The sequence below is a fragment of the Cetorhinus maximus genome, chromosome 7 (assembly GCF_964194155.1).
Source record: "Cetorhinus maximus chromosome 7, sCetMax3.hap1.1, whole genome shotgun sequence".
NCBI lineage: Eukaryota > Metazoa > Chordata > Chondrichthyes > Lamniformes > Cetorhinidae > Cetorhinus > Cetorhinus maximus.
In genome coordinates, this window is record NC_135885.1 from 32084029 (window position 1) to 32102975 (window position 18947).

Below are 18947 nucleotides of genomic sequence, written 5' to 3' on the forward strand. Positions count from 1 at the left end.
CATTTCAGTAGGGGGCTAGTTAGTTCAGTTAGCTAGATGGCTAGTGTGTGTTTTTGTATATTCTTTCCCAGGATGTGGGCTTTGCTGGCTAGGCTACCATTAATTGCCCATCCCCAGTTGCCCTTGCGAAGGTGATGGTGAACCGCTTCTTGAACCGCTGCAGTCCATGTGGTGTAGGCACACCCACAGTGCTATTAGGGAGGGAGTTCTAGGATTTTGATCCAGCAATAGCGAAGGAACGGTGATCTATTTCCAAGCCAGGATAGTGAGCAGCTTGGAGGGGAACTTGCAGGTGGTGGTCATAAAGTCATAGAGTTATACAGCACAGAAAAAGGCCCTTTGGCCCATCCTGTCTGTGCCGGCCATCAAGCATCTATCTATTCCTATTTTCCAGCACCTGGCCACTAGCTCTGTATGCTATGGTGTTTCAAGTGCTCATCAAAGTGCTTCTTAAATGTTGTGAGGGTAGGTGCCTCTACCACCCCCTCAGGCAGTGTGTTCCAGATTCCAACCACCCTCTGGGTGAAAGATTTTTTCCTCAAATCCCCTCTAAACCTCCTGTCCCTTACCTTTAATCTATGCCCCGGTTATTGACACCTCCACTAGGGGGAAAAGTTTCTTCCTATCTACCCTATCTATGCCCCTCATAATTTTGTATACCTCTATCAGGCGCCCCCTCAGCCTCTGCTCTAAGGAAAACATCCATAACCTACCCCATACATCTGTTGCCCTTGTGCTTCTAGGTTGTAGAGGTCCAGATTTGAAAGGTCCTGTCGAAGAAGCCTTGGTGAGTTGCTCATGCCGGCAACACAGTTTCAATTCCTTTTCCAGCTGGCGTAGACTTGGGACCTGTCTCCTCCACTTGCCTCTGAGAGTGGAAGGCAATGCCAAACCATCACTATCAAAAATTGCCAAGAATACAGCTGAGGATGAAGCATCAGCAGGCAATGAGCCAAGAACCTGCCTCCAGGCAGAGCACACATGAATGAAGGAAAACTGGAACATTACTGGTTGCAGTTTATTCAGGATTTATACAGTCCAGGTGGTGATAATCAAAGGAACCATGGATAAACACAGTGCCTGAAATTCTGGCAAGAAAATACAGAAGGAAGAAGTTTTTTTGTGCTCCTCTCTATGCTTGGAGAATAGGTGAAGTAGTGGAAAGATTTAAAGGCTAATTAATAATTTGTCAGATCTTGATGGGGACCCTCCTTTCATGCTGTAAACTAGCCAGTAAGGTGGGCAATCTTACATGAAAGAATGGCTTTATAGGCTCACACAAGTCATACAATGAAGAGGAGTCACTCACACCAGCCAGACATCAGTATCCTGATGGATGGCAACCGAGAATTCCGAGTCGAACTCTGATTGCTGCTTGCACTGTGGTTTGAATCCTGCATCTCTGACTCTGAAATAGGAATTCTACTACTAAGGCAAAGAAAAGATTATAACATGGATAATCCAAATGGTTTAGAAAGAAAAAATAGAACAAAAAACAGGATGCATATGACCTCCAAAAGAACAACCCTCAAATAGATTCCAGATCATCTAATTTTCTTTTCTGTCTCAATTGATTAGGGGGAAATGGTGGGGTAGTGGTAATGTCACTGGACTAATAATTCAGAGGGCCAGGCTAATACTCTGGGGGTGCAGGTTCAAATCCCACCATGGTAGCTGGTGGAATTTAAGTCCAATTAATAAAATTTGGATCCACTAGCATCAGTAATGGTGACCATGAAACTATCATTGATTGCCATAAAAGCCCATCTATTTCACTAATGCCCTTTAGGGAAGGAAATCTGCCACCCTTACCTGGTCTGGCCTACATGTGACTCCAGACCCACAGCAATGTGGTTAGCTATTAACTGCCATCTGAAATGGTCTAGCAAGACACTCAGTTCAAGAGGGATGGGCCTTGTCAGCAATGTCCACATTCCAAGAAGGAATAAATAAACTGCTGATGGTTAAACTTGCTGACTTCCACTAGCATTCTTTTTCCTGATATCAAAGTCCTTGTGCTCATTTAAGTCTCTCCATGGGCTGGAATCAGCCTTTTCTTCATTCATGTGTGCTCTGCCTTTCCTCCTATGTCCCAGCTATGCCTGTCTTTTTGTGGGATATGCGGAACACTCCTCGTTCTAGTTCTAATAAGGCCCCCTCCCCCAACTCTTTTTCTGGTACATCAGTGGCCGTATCGGCATTGCTTCCTGCTCCCGTCTGGAACTGGAAAAATTCATCAACTTTGCTTGCAATTTCCACCCTTCTCTCACCTTCACATGGTCCACCTCTAACACTTCCCTTCCCTTCCTCGGCTTCACTATTTCCATTTCTAGAGATTGGTGCTCTATTAATGTTCATTGTAAGCCTACCAACTCCCACAACTATCCTGACTACACTTCCTCACATACTGCTTCTTGTAAGGACTCCATTCCATTCTCCCAGTTTCTTTGCCTCTATCCCATTTGTTCTGATGATGCTCACTTCTACAACAGTGCTCCTGACATGTCTTCCTTTCTCCTCAACTGAGGATTCCCCCTGATTATGTTTGACAGGGCCCTCTACCTTGGCCAATGCATTTCCCACACATCTGTCCTCACCCCTTACCCTCCCTCCCAGAACCACAATAGGGCTCCCCATGTCCTCACTTTCTACCCAACCATCCTCCACATTCAAAGGATCATCCTCTGCCATTTCCACCACCTCCAGCTTGATGCCACCACCAGACACATCTTCCCCTTCCCTCTCATGTCAGCATTCCAAGATGACTGTTCCCTCTGAAACACCTTGGTCCACTCCTCTATTACCTCCAACACCTCATCCCCCTTCCGCAGCACCTTCCCATGGAATCACAGTGTCACACCTGCCCTTTACCTCCTCTCTCCTCACAATCCAAGGCCCCAAACACTCCTTCGGATGAAGCAGCAACTTACTTGTGCTTCTTTCAATTTTATTTACTCTGTTCACTACTCAGAATGCAGTCTCCTCTACACTGGGGAGGCGAAACGCAGACTGACTAACTGCTTTGTGGAACACCTCCACTCAGTCCACAAGCATGACCCCGAGCTTCCAGTTGCTTGCCATTTTAATTCACCATCTTGCTCTCACATTAACCTTTCTGTCCTCGATCTGCTGCAGTGTTCCAATGAAGCTCAATACAAGCTTGAGGAACAGCATCTCTAGGATTAACATTGAGTTCAACGACTTCAGACCATGAACTCTGTTCCCATTTTATTTTTTTTTGCCAAGTGCCAGTCTGTGTCTTGTTTTCATGTTTTTTGCTTTTAGACAGCTGATCTTTATTCTGCCATTAACACCTACTCTAGACCAATGCTTTGTTTCTTTACTACAACCATTACCACTCCTTTTGCCTTTTATACCATGGCATCTTTGTTATTTAATCTCTCTAGTACTCTATCCCAGACCTTCCCTTTTGTTCTACACCACCCCCCCCCCCCACCCCTTCAACTTCATAAAACCTATCACATTTCTCCCTCCCTTCAGTTCCGAATGAGAAATTATTTGACTTGAAACATTAACTCTGTTTCTTTCTCCACTGATGCTGCCAAACATGCTGGGTTTTGCTGGCACTGTTCTGTTTTTATTTTATGTTGTCATTATTTATCCTTGGCTATCTGATTCTGATTTACTGAATATTCCTCCCAACCTCTGCTCCATCATTGGTACCAAAACCTTCAGCCATCACGTCACTGAGCTCTGGAATTCTCTTCCTAAACATCTCCTCTTCACCGTACCACTCAAAGGTTACGTCAAAACCCTGAGCCTGGTTTTGGTCAACTCTCCCAGCATCTCTCCTGCTTCCCAATCATCATCAGCACGGCTGATGGTTTATTGGACAATGCTGAATGCATTTGAATTTTGCTGCCCATGATATGTTTAATAACCTAACTATGCTGATTTATTGGGTTAGATTCCATACTCAAGCTACAACCTCTGCTGAGCATATCATGAAGCTTTAAATACATTCAGAATTTTTCAATACCAGGAATTATGAAGCAATTTATGGAGTGCAAGGTTCCGGGGCTCCATGTCAATCCAATTTGTTTGCTTTGCTAGATGAGATTTTTCAGCTCTCAGAGGATTCCTGGGGAAGCATCATCAAGACAGATGGAAGTCTGAGATGCAGGCTGCTTTACCCTGTTTGAACTGTGCCTGCTCACCAATGATTAAGGCATGGCAACCGTGAAAGTTTAGAAAACAAAAAAGCTGCATATCCTTCAAGTTGTCAATGAAGCACATCTTTAATATTTTTTTATCTCTACCATGAGAATGGAAAACAGATGTTCACTTGGATTTGTGTCAGGACATATCTCAAGTATGCTGATTGTCTGGAATTCAATCACTCCTCAGCACAATAGTATGTGGCTCATTTCAGATAGCTCTTGTTTAAATTTGTTTAATCTTTGCACGATTGAACTGGTTGTTAAACAGGAATACTCATATATTGAATCACATCAGCATTTTGTTAAACAAAGATCTTCTTTTAGTAAAAGGAGGTTCGTGTATAATGAGCGCTCCACCATATTCACCACAAATGCTTTTTACCTGTTTTCATTGAACTCTACTGCTGTCAGAATTCAAACTTATTCAATAAATTGAACAGTTTTGATGCAGATAATCTTGAGAAAGAAAACTGAATGCAATAACCTAGATGAAAAATGTTGCAATGGTGAGAGTTCAAAAGAGGAATTATCGTAGAATCATAGACTAGTTACAGCACAGAAGGAAGCCATTCAGCCTGTTGTGTCTCTGCTAGCTCGCTGCAAGAGCAATTCAGCTCGTCTCACTCCCCCACTCTCCCTGTAGCACAGCCTTTTTTTTCTCTTCATATAATTATCCAGTTCCCTTGTGAAAGCCATGATTGAATCTACCTCAGCCTCAGTCTCAAGCAATGTATTCCAGATTCTAACCACTCACTGCATAAAAGAGTTTTTCCTCATGTCACTGTTTCTTCTTTTACCAAACACCTTAAATCACCTTCTGGTTCTTGACCCTTCTGCCAATGAGAACAGTTTCTCCCTATCTACTCTGTCTAAACATCTCATAATTTTGAATGCCATTATGAAATCTCCCAATCTCCTCATCTCAAAGGAGAACAACCGCAGTTTATCTAATCTCTTCTCATAACTGTCATCCCTGTAACCATTCTGGTAAACATTTTTTGGTATCCTTTCTTAAGCCTTCACATCCTTTCTAAAGCCTGGTGCCCACAATTGGAAATAATACTCCAGTTGAGGCGTAACCTGTGCTTTAGAAAGACTCATCATAACTTCATTGCTTTTGTACTCCACGCCTCTATTTATAAAGCCAGAATCATGTATACCTTTTTAAACGTGTTGTCAACCTATCCTGTCATCTTTACAGTTTGTGCGTATATACCCCCAAGTCAGACTGCTCCTGGGCCTGGCTGAGGCGGCCATTAACAGGTCCAGGCAGCAGGTGGTTGAGGGGGTCATTCAACCCGACTGTCTGCCCCTCTTCTGTGGCTACATTCGCACCCAGGTGTTCCTGGAGAGGGAGCATGCAGTGTCCGCTAGTACACTTGAGGCCTTCCGCGGCTGGTGAGCACCACAGGAGCTGGAGTGCGCCATAAGCCCCAGGAACATTATTTTAATTTAATTTGTTAAGTTTCCTTCAAAGTTTTGTTTTTATTACTGTACCCCTTTAAGGAGTGGCTCTTTAGTTAATTGATTTATTTGTTTATTTGATTTACTCAGAAAAAGATTATACTCCCAAGTCTCTCTGCTCCTGCACCCCCTTTAGAATTGTACCCTTTATTTTATATTCTTATTCTTCCTACCAAAAGGAATCATTTCACACTCCACTGCATTAAATTTCATTGGTCACGTTTCTTCCCATTCCACCAGCCTGTGTCCTTTTGAAGTCCATCACTATCCTCTTCACAGTTCACAATACTTCCAAGTTTTGTGTCGTCTGCAAATATTTAAATCGCTCCCTGTACAACAAAGTCAAGGCCATTAATCTAGATCAAGAAAAGTCAGTGGTCCTAGTACCGACCCCTGGGAAACCCCACTGTATGCCTTCATCCAGTCCAAAAAACAACGGTACACCATTACTCTGTTTCCTGTCACTCAGCCAACCTCCTATTTATGTTGCTACTGGCCCCTTTATTCCCTGGCCTTTAATTTGCTGACAAGCCAATTGCATGGCTTTTTATCAAATGCTTTTTGGAAGTCCATGTAACACCATATAAATCATATTACCCTCATCAACCCTCTCTGTTACCTCATCAAAAAATAATCAATCACGTTATTAAATCATGATTTGTCTTTTACAAATCCATGCTGGCTTTCCTTAATGCATCCACACAAAAACAAAAAATGCTGGAAAAACTCAGCAGGTCTGACAGCATCTGTGGAGAGAAAGACAGAGCTAACGTCTCGAGTCCGTATGACTCTTCTTCAGAGCTAAAGGGAAGTAGAAATGTGGTGAAATATGTACTGTTTAAAGGGGGTGAAATAGGAGAAGCTGGAGAGAAGACTAGCGATACGTGGAGGCAAAGGAGAGATTGTGCAAGGTGTCATAAACAAAAGGTCAAAGAGTTGTTAATAGTGGTGGTACTGGCTAACGGAGGTGCTAATGGTGACATTAAGAGTGGAAAGCAGAATGTGATAATGGCCGGACCAGGGTAAACACTCTGGAAAGTGACAGATGGCCCTAGTGGATGGTGGTGGGGGGTGGGGGAAAAAAGATCAAAAAGGCTAAAAGCTGGGGATAAAGCAATGAATAAAAATGGAAATAAATTTTAAAAATAATAATAATGAAAGTGGGGAATAAATAAATAAAAAATAAAAATGAATATAGAAAAAAGGGGAAGATCAAAAAGAGGTGGGGATGGAGGAGAGAGTTCATGGTCTGAAGTTGTTGAACTCAATGTTAAGTCCAGAAGGCTGTAAAGTTCAGGTACATTAATGCATCCACACTTGTCAAGTGACTGTTCATTTTGTCCTGTATTATATATCTAAAAGCTTTCTCACCACCGAAATTAAACTGACTGGGCTGCAGTTAAGGTTTGTCATAAAATTTATAATAAGACTATTTAGCTGTCTCACTTCCTGTCACGGCACTTGTTTTTCACACTTGTTTAATTTTTATCTGCTTTATTATTATCTTGCTAAAACCAGTTGCATTAATCCATTAGATAAATACCATGCTAAATTAAATGCATGTCAGCTGTAGCTCTGTTGGTAACACCCTAGCTGCTAAATCACAAGGCTCTGGATTCAAGTTCCAATCTGGGCCTTGAGCACAAAAATCAAGGCTAACACATCTGTGCAATACTGTGGGTGATCTGCACTGTCAGAGCTACTATTGTTCGGATGAGACATTAAACTGAGGCCCCATTTGCCTGCCTTGGTGGATGTAAAAGATTCCATGATGCTATTTTGAAGAGTTACCCCTGATGTCCTGGCAAATCTTCAAACAACATCACAAAACACAGATTATCTGAACACTATCACTTTGCTGTTTGTGGGAGTTTGCTGTGCACAAAGTCGGCTGCTGCATTTCCTACATTACAACAGTGACTGCACTTCACTAAGTGTAAAATGTTTTGAGATGTCAATTGGCTGTGGAGAGCACTTTATAAATGCAGGCCTTTCTTTTTTTCTTTAACTGAAACATCTGAAGACCTTTTCCATGTTAATATGCATCTGCCTCCTTAACTTAATAACCATTAGTTAACTTATTTTTTTAATGCTATTCTCAAAACTCTTTTGGCATATTCGGCAGCCAAGCTTGGAATTACATTTAAGAACGACAGCTATCTCACCAGCAATCTGGAAAACAGACTGCATGCATATCTCAATAATCCCAGATTCTGTTCCGCTTAAGAGTGATTCATGTTTCTGTCTCTAACTCGGATTTAGTCCCAAAGAAGCAAATGTGTTTTATCAAGGTGACCTTTCAAACAAAACCGTCTGCTAACAAAACAAAGAAACATTGGACAGAATCTCCTGTTCGGCGAGTGGGACTCACTCACCGACGCGTGAAATGATGCAGGGTGACGTCAGGTGTGCGTCCAGACTGGATAAATTTAAGGAGGAGATAGACAGATTTTTAATTAGTAATGGGTTGAAAGGTTATGGGGAGAGGGCAGGAAATTGGAGTTGAGGCCGAAATGAGATCAGCCATGATCGTAATGAATGGCGGGGCAGGCTCGAGGGGCTGAATTGCCTACTTCTGCTCCTAGTTCTTATGTTATGTTCTTATTTCGATTTTCAGGTCAGCAGGCGCACAGCCGATTCGGCTGCGCACCCGCTGAACTGTCAAAGGCCTATTAAGGCCATTAAAAAAGTAATAACATGATTAATGGACCTGCCCGTCCAACCTTAAGATTGGCAGGCAGGCCGGGAGCCCAGGCGGGCTTCTGAAAAAACATGAAACCTCATCCATGGGCAGGATGAGGTTTCATGAGTGTATTAAAATTTTTATGAAATGTTTAAATAAAAGAAATTGACATGTCCCAGCTCATGTGACAGTGGCACATAAGTGGACATGTCAGTAATTTTTTTTCCCCTTTTTTGAAATTTTCAAAGCTGAGCCGATCTCCCTGAGGCGGCACTTTGCCTCAGGGAGATCTGTATGCTCTTACATGTGCATGCGCGAAAGAGCGCACTCCCAGCTTAGGGAATCCCCTCCCCGGCTCACACAGGGAGCACATAGCGCTTCCTGGTGGACGTCACGCTGGGCGGGTCTTAATTGGCCCCCCAAGTAAAATGGTGGCGCGGCCTTGATCGGGGGCGCTGGTCGGGAACCCGCCCGCTCGCTCCCACACAACCCCCCCTAACGGGGGGAAGATCCTGGCCATTGAGATTTATTCTAACAATTTAGTTTGATGATTGATTGGTATCAATATTGAATCTGCACTAGGAGTATTGATTATATCTATTCGCAACATGTCTATAATTGGCATGATTCAAAGACCATAAAGATAAAGTTTCACATTATTATTACATGATGTAGCATTACTATTACATCTAGGCTTCATTGATTACATTGCCTGCTCTTTTAACTGTTTTTAAAGATTAAATGTTGCATGTTGATTACATTGTATGGCAAAAGCAAACAAGATAAATGTTAAATAAAGAATAAAATCCAGAAAGTGGGAAGTGTTATACTGTATAGAGAAGGAAAAAAGACAAGAAAGAACAAATCCTGTGGGTCTCTATATTCTCTCAACAAGCAACAGGACTTTCTGAAATAAAGGCAAAATACTGCGGATGCTGGAAATCTGAAACAAAAACAAAAAATGCTGGAAAAGCTCAGCCGGTCTGACAGCATCTGTGGAAAGAAGGACAGAGTTAACGTTTCAAGTCTGTATGACTCTTCTTCAGAGGACTTTCTGAAATGTGTGCCCATTTTACAATGACAGAGCCTCGTTTTACTGGGTTCTGTTTGGTGTGAGAATACAGTGTCAGATTCCATCCCTTTGTGGGAGAGCATTACGAGTATGATTTCACCAATTCACTGTGACCACTACAGGCTCCATTGTGCCTCACATCCTAAAACATTTTGATATATCGTTTAATATTAATTTTTAACTCCACCTATTATTTAAAATGTAAGTTCGCAGGCTGTCCTCTAAAATGATTTCCTTTGCCTTGAACAAAAAGACTGTCAAAACTGAGAATCAGGAAAAGAAAACTCTGAGAACAATATCCGGACTGCTGGGATGAGGCTGTACAATAATGGGTAGACTCCTGCCATGCATGTGCTGCATGCTAGCTCTGAGTGCCCACCGATCAATAGGAGGGCAAACATTATGTTAGTAATTAGGCCTTGAAAGCCCAATGAGCTGCCACCCAGAGCCTCTCAGGAGCTAATTTCTATCATTCTTCTAAACAGTTCCACAAGGCATGTTGCCAGGCAGTCAAAGTATCTACATTGAATGCTATTTGCTGCCCCCTCTCCATATATCTGAGGCCTCCCAAGATGCATTTACTTGGTCAATATACCCCTTCAGTTTCAACAGTTGGCGTTTCAGGAGTTAGAACATTTAATTTAATCTGCGCTTGCAGAACTGGAGCTGTCAGTGCAAATTTGATAAGCCTGAAATGAGACCTAATATTTGAAGAATCTTCTTTTCCCACCAACTGGTAGAAAAATAGGATGCACCTGTGAATAAATGCAGGTTTGTGCATGAACATCTTAAAGCAAAATAGCAGAGTAAGAATGCGGTTAAGGACCAGACTGAATGTTATTACATTATATATAATTAGTTACTCTGTGGGGTATTATGGATGTTTTACTGAGATTGTGGAATTCTTAGATACAGAACACAACTGGTTGGCACTAAGAAATAAACTAAAAAGAAAAGTTCTGCAAATTCTAGCAATCTGAAATAAAGTCAGAAAATGCTGCATATACTCCGCAGATCAGTTATCTGCCGAGAAAAGAGGGTAGGGTTAACAGTTCAGATCTTCATCAAAGTTCATTAAATGAATTAGATAATAGAGGGAATGTTACGCTCGGCGTGCGGGCGCGCACCTGACACGCCCGAGCGTAAAATGATGCGCGATGACGTCGGGCGTGAGTCCTGACGCCATCGCACACTCACGCGATATTTCATTCAGTGGGCGTGCGCCGGAGTCGGCTGCACACCCACCAATAATTAAAGGGCCCATTAAGTCCATTAACAACCTCATTAACTTGAAATTTATGCTGCCCGTTCAACCTAACGGTTAGCGAGCAGGCAAAAAGGCCAAGCGACCTTTACATTTGATAGGAAACCTCATCTACAAGTGAGATGAGATTTCCTAAAGCTAATACACATTAAATAAAAACTTTATTTTGCAATTAAAAATGTGCCTCATCTCATGTGACAAAGCCACGTGAGGGGACATGTTTTATTACTGTCTTTATTAATTTTTCTAAAAAGTGCCTTCAATCTCCCTGAGGCAGCTCCGTGCCTCGGAGATGGAAGCAATCTTTCGCATGCATGCACGAACTGCGCGCCAGGCCTGCTCTCCCTCCTCCCCCAGCCCGCACAGGCAGCCGCTCGCTATCCATGCAGCGATCGGCTTCCCGACCACCTCCACCGAGCACCCCCACCAAGGGCGAAACCCTGCCCAATGTTTTCTTTGATGCCAGAGGAATTCACCGAAATTTTACTACATTACCTGAGGAGTAAGGGAAAGATTTCAAAGCTTTATCCTATTGGAAGTTTCCCCTGTGGCTATTTAATTTTTATTTGATGAATTGATTTTTGAAAATAAGTAAATCCGACCTGGATTGCGCGCCTGATTTTGCCCTCCTTTAGGCTACTTTGCCTGTTCATGTAGGGGTGAGAAAACCATTTATTTTTCTATCATTCAATGAAAGGGATAACAATCAGCAGTGATCTTAGAGCTAAATATAACTGAGAGAAAAAATGTAATTGTATGAAAGGATGTCCTTCCTTACAAGTCTGTAATCGTCATGTTAAGGTTAAGGGCTGAGTTCGGGGGCCAAATTTTTGCCTGGGCTTGAGAAAACCTGATTTGTTCACTTTCACGGCTCACAAAATGCACACCTGAGGCATCTGTGACTTTACAAGGTATTTTCGTCTCTTCACGCATGGGTTGGGTTTGCAGTGGGTTTTGTGAGCTGCAGAGGCTGGCTGGTTTTCCAACTCAGCAGCCCAGTTCCCAACATCATTTAAAGGCCCCCTAAACCTCACCCCTCACCCACCCCATGCCCCCTCACATTTCCCCATGTCACCTCTAAGCCTCCTCCTCCTGTGTATCCTCCGTAGCCACTCATCCAGTGCTCACTATGTACAGTTCACAGGAGCTGCTCAATAACAATGGGAATCACTTTAAAATCACTGAAATATCATTAAACCTCTAAGAATCTAAGAAAACCCTGAATTCAAGCTCAAATCATTGATTGAGTGGTCTCAGCCTGAATTATCCCCAACGTGTTTTAACAAGTTTGTACAAAGAAATTTCTCTTAAAATCTCTCATTACATTCTTAATTTAACCTGATGGCATCTTATCACTAACTCCCCACTCAAAGCAAGTTTTATCGTATTGACCTTATCTAAACCCTTCATAATTATAGAAATCATAGAAAATTTACAACAAAGAGGGAAACCATTCAGCTCATCGTGTCCTAATTGTGCCACCCAACCTCATCTCATCTTACAGCAATAGGGGCATAGCCCTGCAGGTCACGGATCTACAAATGGACATCCAGGTACTTTTTCAATGTGGTGAACGTTTCTGCCTCTGCCACCTCTTCAGCCGGTGAGTTTCAGGTCCTACCAACCCCTGGGTGAAAAAATGTTCCCTCAACTCCCCTATAATCCATCGACCACTTACATCAAATCAGTGCTTACTATTTTTTGTTAATTCATTCACGGGTTGTGGGCATCACTGGATAGACCAGCATTTATTGCCCATTCCTAAGTGCCCTTGTGTAGGTGATGGTGAGCTGCCTTCTTGAACCACTGCAGTCCCACAGGTACAGGTACACCCACAGTGCTGTTAGGAAGGATTTTGACCCAGTGACAGTGAAGGAACAGTGATTTATTTCCAAGGCAGGGTGGTGTGTGGCTTGGAGTGGAAGTTCCAGGTGGTGGTGTTCCCATGTATCTGCTGCTCTTGTCCTTCTAGATGGTAGCAGTTGTGGGTTTGGAAGGTGCTGTCTCAGGAGCCATGGTGAATTCCTGCAGTGCATCTTGTAGCTGCTACACACTGCTGCCACTGTGCATCGGTGGTGGAGGGAGTGAATGTTTGTGGATGGGGTGCCAATCAAATGGGCTGCTTTGCCCTGGATGGTGTCAAGTTTCTTGAGTGTTGTTGGAGCTGCATTCATCCAGGCAAGTGGAGAGTATTCCATCACACTCCTGACTTGTGCATTGTGGATGGTGGACAGGCTTTGGGGAGTCAGGAGGTGAGTTACTCACCACTGAATTCTTAGCCTCTGACCTGCTTTTGGAGGCATAGTATTTATATGGCTAGTCCAATTCAATTTCTGGTCAATGGTAACCCCTAGGTTGTTGACAGGCTGGGGGATTGCCATTGAATGTTAAGGGACATTGGTTAAATTCTCCCTTGTAGGAGATGGTCATTGTCTGACACTTGTGTGGCACGAATTTTGTGACCCAGCTACAAAGGTAAATAGATTGTCCCTTTTTACTTTATCAATGCCCCTCATAACATTATACTCCTCACTTAAGCCACCCCTCAGCCTCCTCTGTCCCAAGCTTTCTTCTAAAATTTTCCACTCATGGCAACATCCGTACAAATCTCCTTTGCACCCTCTCCAATGCAATCACATCTTTCCTGTAAGGACCAGGACTGTACTCACTACTCAAGCTGTGGTCTAACTAGTGTTGTATGCATCCCTAGCATAACTTCCCTGCTCTTATTAGCCTCATCTAATAAAGGAAAGCATGATATATGCTTTCTTAACCATCTTGTCACCCTGTCCTGCTACCTAGATCTGTGAACATGCACTCCAAGGTCTGTTATTCCTCCACACTATTCAGTATCTTCCCATTTATTGTCTATTCCTGCACTTTGTCATGCCTTACAAAATGCATTGCCTCACACACCTCCAGATTGAATGCCATTTTCCACTTTTCTGTCCAACTGACCATACCATCTATATCTTGCTGCAGTCTCCTCACTGTCAACCACATAGATAATTTTTGTATGACCTGCAAACCTTATTATCATGCCAGCTACATTTGAGTTTAAAGCATGAATATAAATGACAAAAAGCAAGGGACTGAGCACTGAGTCCTGTGGAGCCCCCACTGGTAACAGTCTTCCAGTCACAAAACACCTGTCATGAAGCTATTAATGTATATAATATTATTGGAAAATATTTTTATTTTAAAGTAGAGGTTTAGTTTGTGAGTGTGTCTTATATTAGATTAAAGCCAGCTAGTCTGGGTGCTTTGATATGTACTAGTTTTGAGATGTAAACAGAGAAGTAGAGTGCATTAGCATTTTTTGAATACAGCATTCAAGTGGTGGGGTGAAAACTGACACCTTTCTAGCAGCTACCAAGCAATATGTTTATATTACTAATAAAATTGGTACTATGAAAGGGGTTTTATTGTGAGAGAGGTTTAGTTCAAAGGTTGATGATACAATGAGAATTTACATTCAATGGGGGTGGTAGGTATAACTTCAGCAGTTTGTGTGTTCAGGGCAGAGGCAATGTGAGATCAAAAGGCAGCTGTAAGCCTCCAACTGGCTCCACAGGAACCAAATTGAAAAGAACCTAATTTTGAATTTGTAAGGTGAAAATACTTTGTCTGGTGTTTGGTTAAGTCTATGGGTGCTGTTGTCTTAATGGGGATTAGTTTGGGAATTTGTTAAAATTATGATAGTAGTAATTTGTAGCCATGTGTGTGTATATATATATATACAGATATATATTTAACCTGTGCAAATTAATAAAATGTTTCATTTAGTTTAATGTAAAGCCTTGAGAACTGGTGGTCTGATTCCTGAATTTAGAGTCGCCTCACAAATATAACACTTAAAATTATAGGTTATGACAGTTGTTTAAAGCTTCCCTCTGGGATTTTTAAATAACTTGGCTGTACCAACTGAATCGGTCATAACAACACCCATCAACCATTATCCTTCGCTAACTAACATTCAGCCAATGTTGGATCTAATTTGCAACTCTCCCTGGGATCCCAAGGCTTTTATTTTTTTGACCAGCCTGCCATGTGGGACCTAGCCAAAAGCCTTGCTAAAATTCTTGTAGACCATATTCACCACACTGCCCTCATCAACTCTACTTAACCACCTCCTCAAAGATACAGTCAAATTAATCAGCATGACCTTTCGTAACAAATCCATGCTGAACTTTCCTTGATTAATCTATGCGTTCTAAAAAGATTTATACTCAGAATTGATTCCAAGAATTTTCCCACAACCAGAGTTAAACAAACTGGCCCACCAGGCAGATTATCCTTTCCGCCCTTTTTGAACAAACTCTTCTTAGCTTACGCTACTTCAAATGCTCGTAAAACCAGTATCCCAATCTCACTTCACAACTAAAGTATCTTCATGGAACCCTAGACTAACAAAGAACAGAAGGTGCTCATGCAGCCAATTGGGCCTGCTCGTTTGAAGGACAATCCAGTTAGTTCAACTCACCTGTATTTTTGCCATATCCGTGCAACTTTTCCTCTACAAATGCAATTCCCTTTTGAAAGCTAACATTGAATCTGTACCCTCTATCAGGCTGTGCATTCCAAATCCAAACCACTTGTTGAATAAAAAGTACTTTCGTCATGTTCCTCTGGTTCTTTGATCACTCGCCTTAAATCTTTGCCTTCAATGCCCTTCAGCAATAGGAAAAGGAGTCTCTTTATTTACTTTATCTAAAACTTTCTTGATTTTAAACACCTCTGTCAAATCTCCAAAGCCTTCCCATCCTTCCCAAAGTGTGGTACAAAAAATTGGACAGAATATTCCAGCTGGGGCCAAAGTAGTGTTTTATATAGATTTAGCAAAACTTCCTGACTCTTGTAGTCTATGGACTGAATTTTACTGGCTCTGTGATGGCAGGCTTGAAGGTGGGTGGGGGGGGTGGCAGTGGGAAAAATAGCGGAGAACCATTTCAAGATAGCTACCCAATGCATTCCCACTGCAGCAAAGTTTCTCAAGGGTAGACGTGGACTCAGATCAGTTGCCCATACCATGCAAGTGGGCAGCCAATTGAGATAATTATGGATCCAATTAAGTCTGTTTTTGCTGACCCTCCAGCAGTTTGCTGGCGTTAGATTGATGCCCCTGCCACATGCAGAAGCTCAATGGAGGTGGCCTCCCTGTGGTAGACCGGGGTATTAGGGTCATCGGTGCTTAAGGCTCCATGCCCCAAAGAAGGGACCACCAGCAGGAAAGTCAGCACACGCAGCCCAAACAATGCACTGAGGGGGGATTCCCCTTTTTAATTTAACCTTCCACACATGTTGAGATGCCCTTGCAGTCTCCGGCCAGCCCTCAGCAGTGCCCACCTGTCCTGATGGGGCTGCAGAAACCACAGAGCTATTGGCCCTCTGAATGGGCTGGTAGTATCGAAAGCTCACCCATTGTCCTTAATAAGATGGCGAGTACAAAGGCAGCCAATCAGGAGGCTGCTACTGTGAAGACCGGTCGCGCAGCTGATAAATGAGGGCTTGGGACCCCCATTTGATCCCAACATTAGGATCCCAAACCCAGTGGGAAACCCAGCCTTATTCCTCTATTTATAAAGCCCAGGATCCCAGAAGCTTTATTAATTTTTTATGTAGCCTGTTCTGATACTGTTAAAGATATGTACACAAATATCCCCAGGCCTGAATTTCACACTTGGTGTGTACGCTTAGTCGGTGGAAGCCAATGTGGAATCCACTCCCAACCGCTGTCGTGTTGCAAATGCGATTTCACACCGGGTGGCCAGTTAAGATCTGCCCAGCGTGAAACACATCCTCTCGATGGCCAGGAAGGGCCAGGCGGGATCAGAAGCCTGTCAGACGCCGGGTACAATGGCGATCCAACGGACACATTAAAACCGGCAAAGGCAGCTCCCTGAAGGCTGCCAGGGGAGAGTCTTTGGGGCCTAGCCAGGAGACCATTTCACTCAAACAATGGCCTCACCAGTGGCTGGAAATGTCAGACAGAAGGGCAGGTCGGGTGGGCACTCAGCCCCCCGTTTCTCCGGTGAGTGCCTCACGGCCCTTGTGAAGGAGGTTGGTGTCAGGTGGGACACTTGTACCCAAGGATGGCAGGAGGAGGCCACCACACCTGACCAAGAAAGCCTGGGAGGAGGTGGCAGCTGTGGTCAGTGGCCATGACGTTGTGCTGCACACACGGGCACAGTGCCGCAAAAGGTTCAACAACCTGCTACGCTCAGCAAGGGTGAGTTCTGCGTTAGCATGGATCAGTGTGGAGAAGTGTTAAAGGCTGAACATCCACCCGTGGAACGCAGGGGTGTTAGAGTCTGAATGCCAACTATCACTGGCACCGGAGCTGGCCAAGGGGGTGAGCCTTGGCTGCTTGGCCTGAGTGCCTTGCAGGCCAAGGGCCATGACTGAGATTGTCCTGCAAGGTGTCCCGGGGGGGCGGGGTTTGCCAGGCTGTGATGGCACTGCATGTAGAGAATGGACAAATCAATGCTCCTCTGTCATTTCAGGAGAAGAGAAGTCATAACGCCAACGAAAGAAAAAACTGGTAGAGGCCCCCCAAACCACCTCATTCTGATAAGATATGAGATGGGTACCTCGGAGCTGGAGGGCCGCCACCCACCTCGGTCAACCAGTCATGGAGAGGCAATGGTCTCTGACGAAGGTAAGAGTGCAGTGCACAGAGGTGAGAGTGTCAGATTGTGCAAACATTCTTGTGTAGTCTCATCATTAATGGGAGCCTTAAACCTGGAGTCCCCATTGACCATTGAAAGACAATGGCACCATGATGCAGATCTCCATTGTCTCACCAAGGTGCCTCACATTCACAGTGACAGTGTGATTACTTAATCTAATGAAATGTCATTGTTCTCCCCTAGAATTGCCAGCTCGGCCTCGAACACTGGACCCCGAAGAGCCACCCGTGATGCCAAAGGACCACTAGGCTTTAGATGCACCTGTGTCACATCCCCTCTCTGAATCAGGCACCAGCGCAGATACCAGCACCACAGTGGGCATTAGATTGTCGGCTAGAATGCCTGTTCTGCCATGTTTTGTTAATATGTTTACTGGTGTGACCATTAACACCATATATAGCTATATTCATTTGATGTGAGTGCCAACATGGTATAAATTTTGCATTTGTCTTAATGGCCTGAGTATGCTTCACTTGATTTTTAGGTGCAGGGCACGCCAGTATGTCAAGCTGAACGTGAGTGGCTCTAAATTTCATTGCATAAGCACTGAGTGGACTTTGGGTTCAAAGGAAAGGATCATTTCAGATATCCGGGATGAGGTGTCCCTGGCATGAGGTGGAAGCAGATCTTTGGCAGCCTAGCTGAAGGAGCGTTGGATCAAGGCATCCCTGGTGCCCCTGCCTCCCTGAAGGATCCAGAGGTCTGCCTCCACACCCTCACCGCTCTCCTCACTGGTCTCCTCCTGGCTCACCACTGGATTCATCCTCTGTGGTCTGTCCCTCAAGATCCTCTTCCTGCAGTGGGTCCCCCCTTTCCAGAGCCAGATTGTGGATAATGCAACAACTATCTGTGACTCCCATTCTGCAGGGTATTGTGGTGCTCTCCCTGAATGGTCCAGGCATTGGAAGTGCATCTTCAGAAGACCTATGGCCCTCACTATCACCACCCTTGTGAAGACATGACTTTTATTATAATGCTACTCTGCCTCTTTTCTTGGGTGGTGGAGAGGCGTCATGAGCCACCTTTTCAATGGATAGCCCTTGTCACCCAGCAGCCATCTATCCAGTTGAGCTGGAGCAGTGAACGTTCATGGCACCTGGGAGTGTCTGAGGACGTAACCGCCATGGGAGCTGCCAGGAGCTTGCACAGACTTGCAGAATCTGCGTCTTGTGCTCACAAACTATCTGGACATTCATCAATTGGAAGCCCTTCCTTTTGACAAAGGCACCCAGCTGACCCGCTGGCACCTTGATGGCCACATGAGTGCAGTTGATCACACCCTGGATGCAGTGGAACCCAGCACTCGCTGCAAAGCCTCTGGGTCACTCAGCCTGGCTGGCCTCATCCATACAGAAATTAATTGTGGACAGCTAAGTGGGACACCCCACAAAGATCCCCCACTGACCCCTGGAAAGAACCAGAGGCATAGAAGTTGAGGGCCACTGTGACCTTCAGAGCCACTGGCATGGGGTGCCCACCCATACAGCTGGAAGTGATCTCTTGCCCAATCATCTGAAAAATGGTGGTCATTGTCCCCCTGGAGATGGGGAGCCTCTTTCGGCACTGCACCTCAAACATGTTGAGGTAGCTGCAT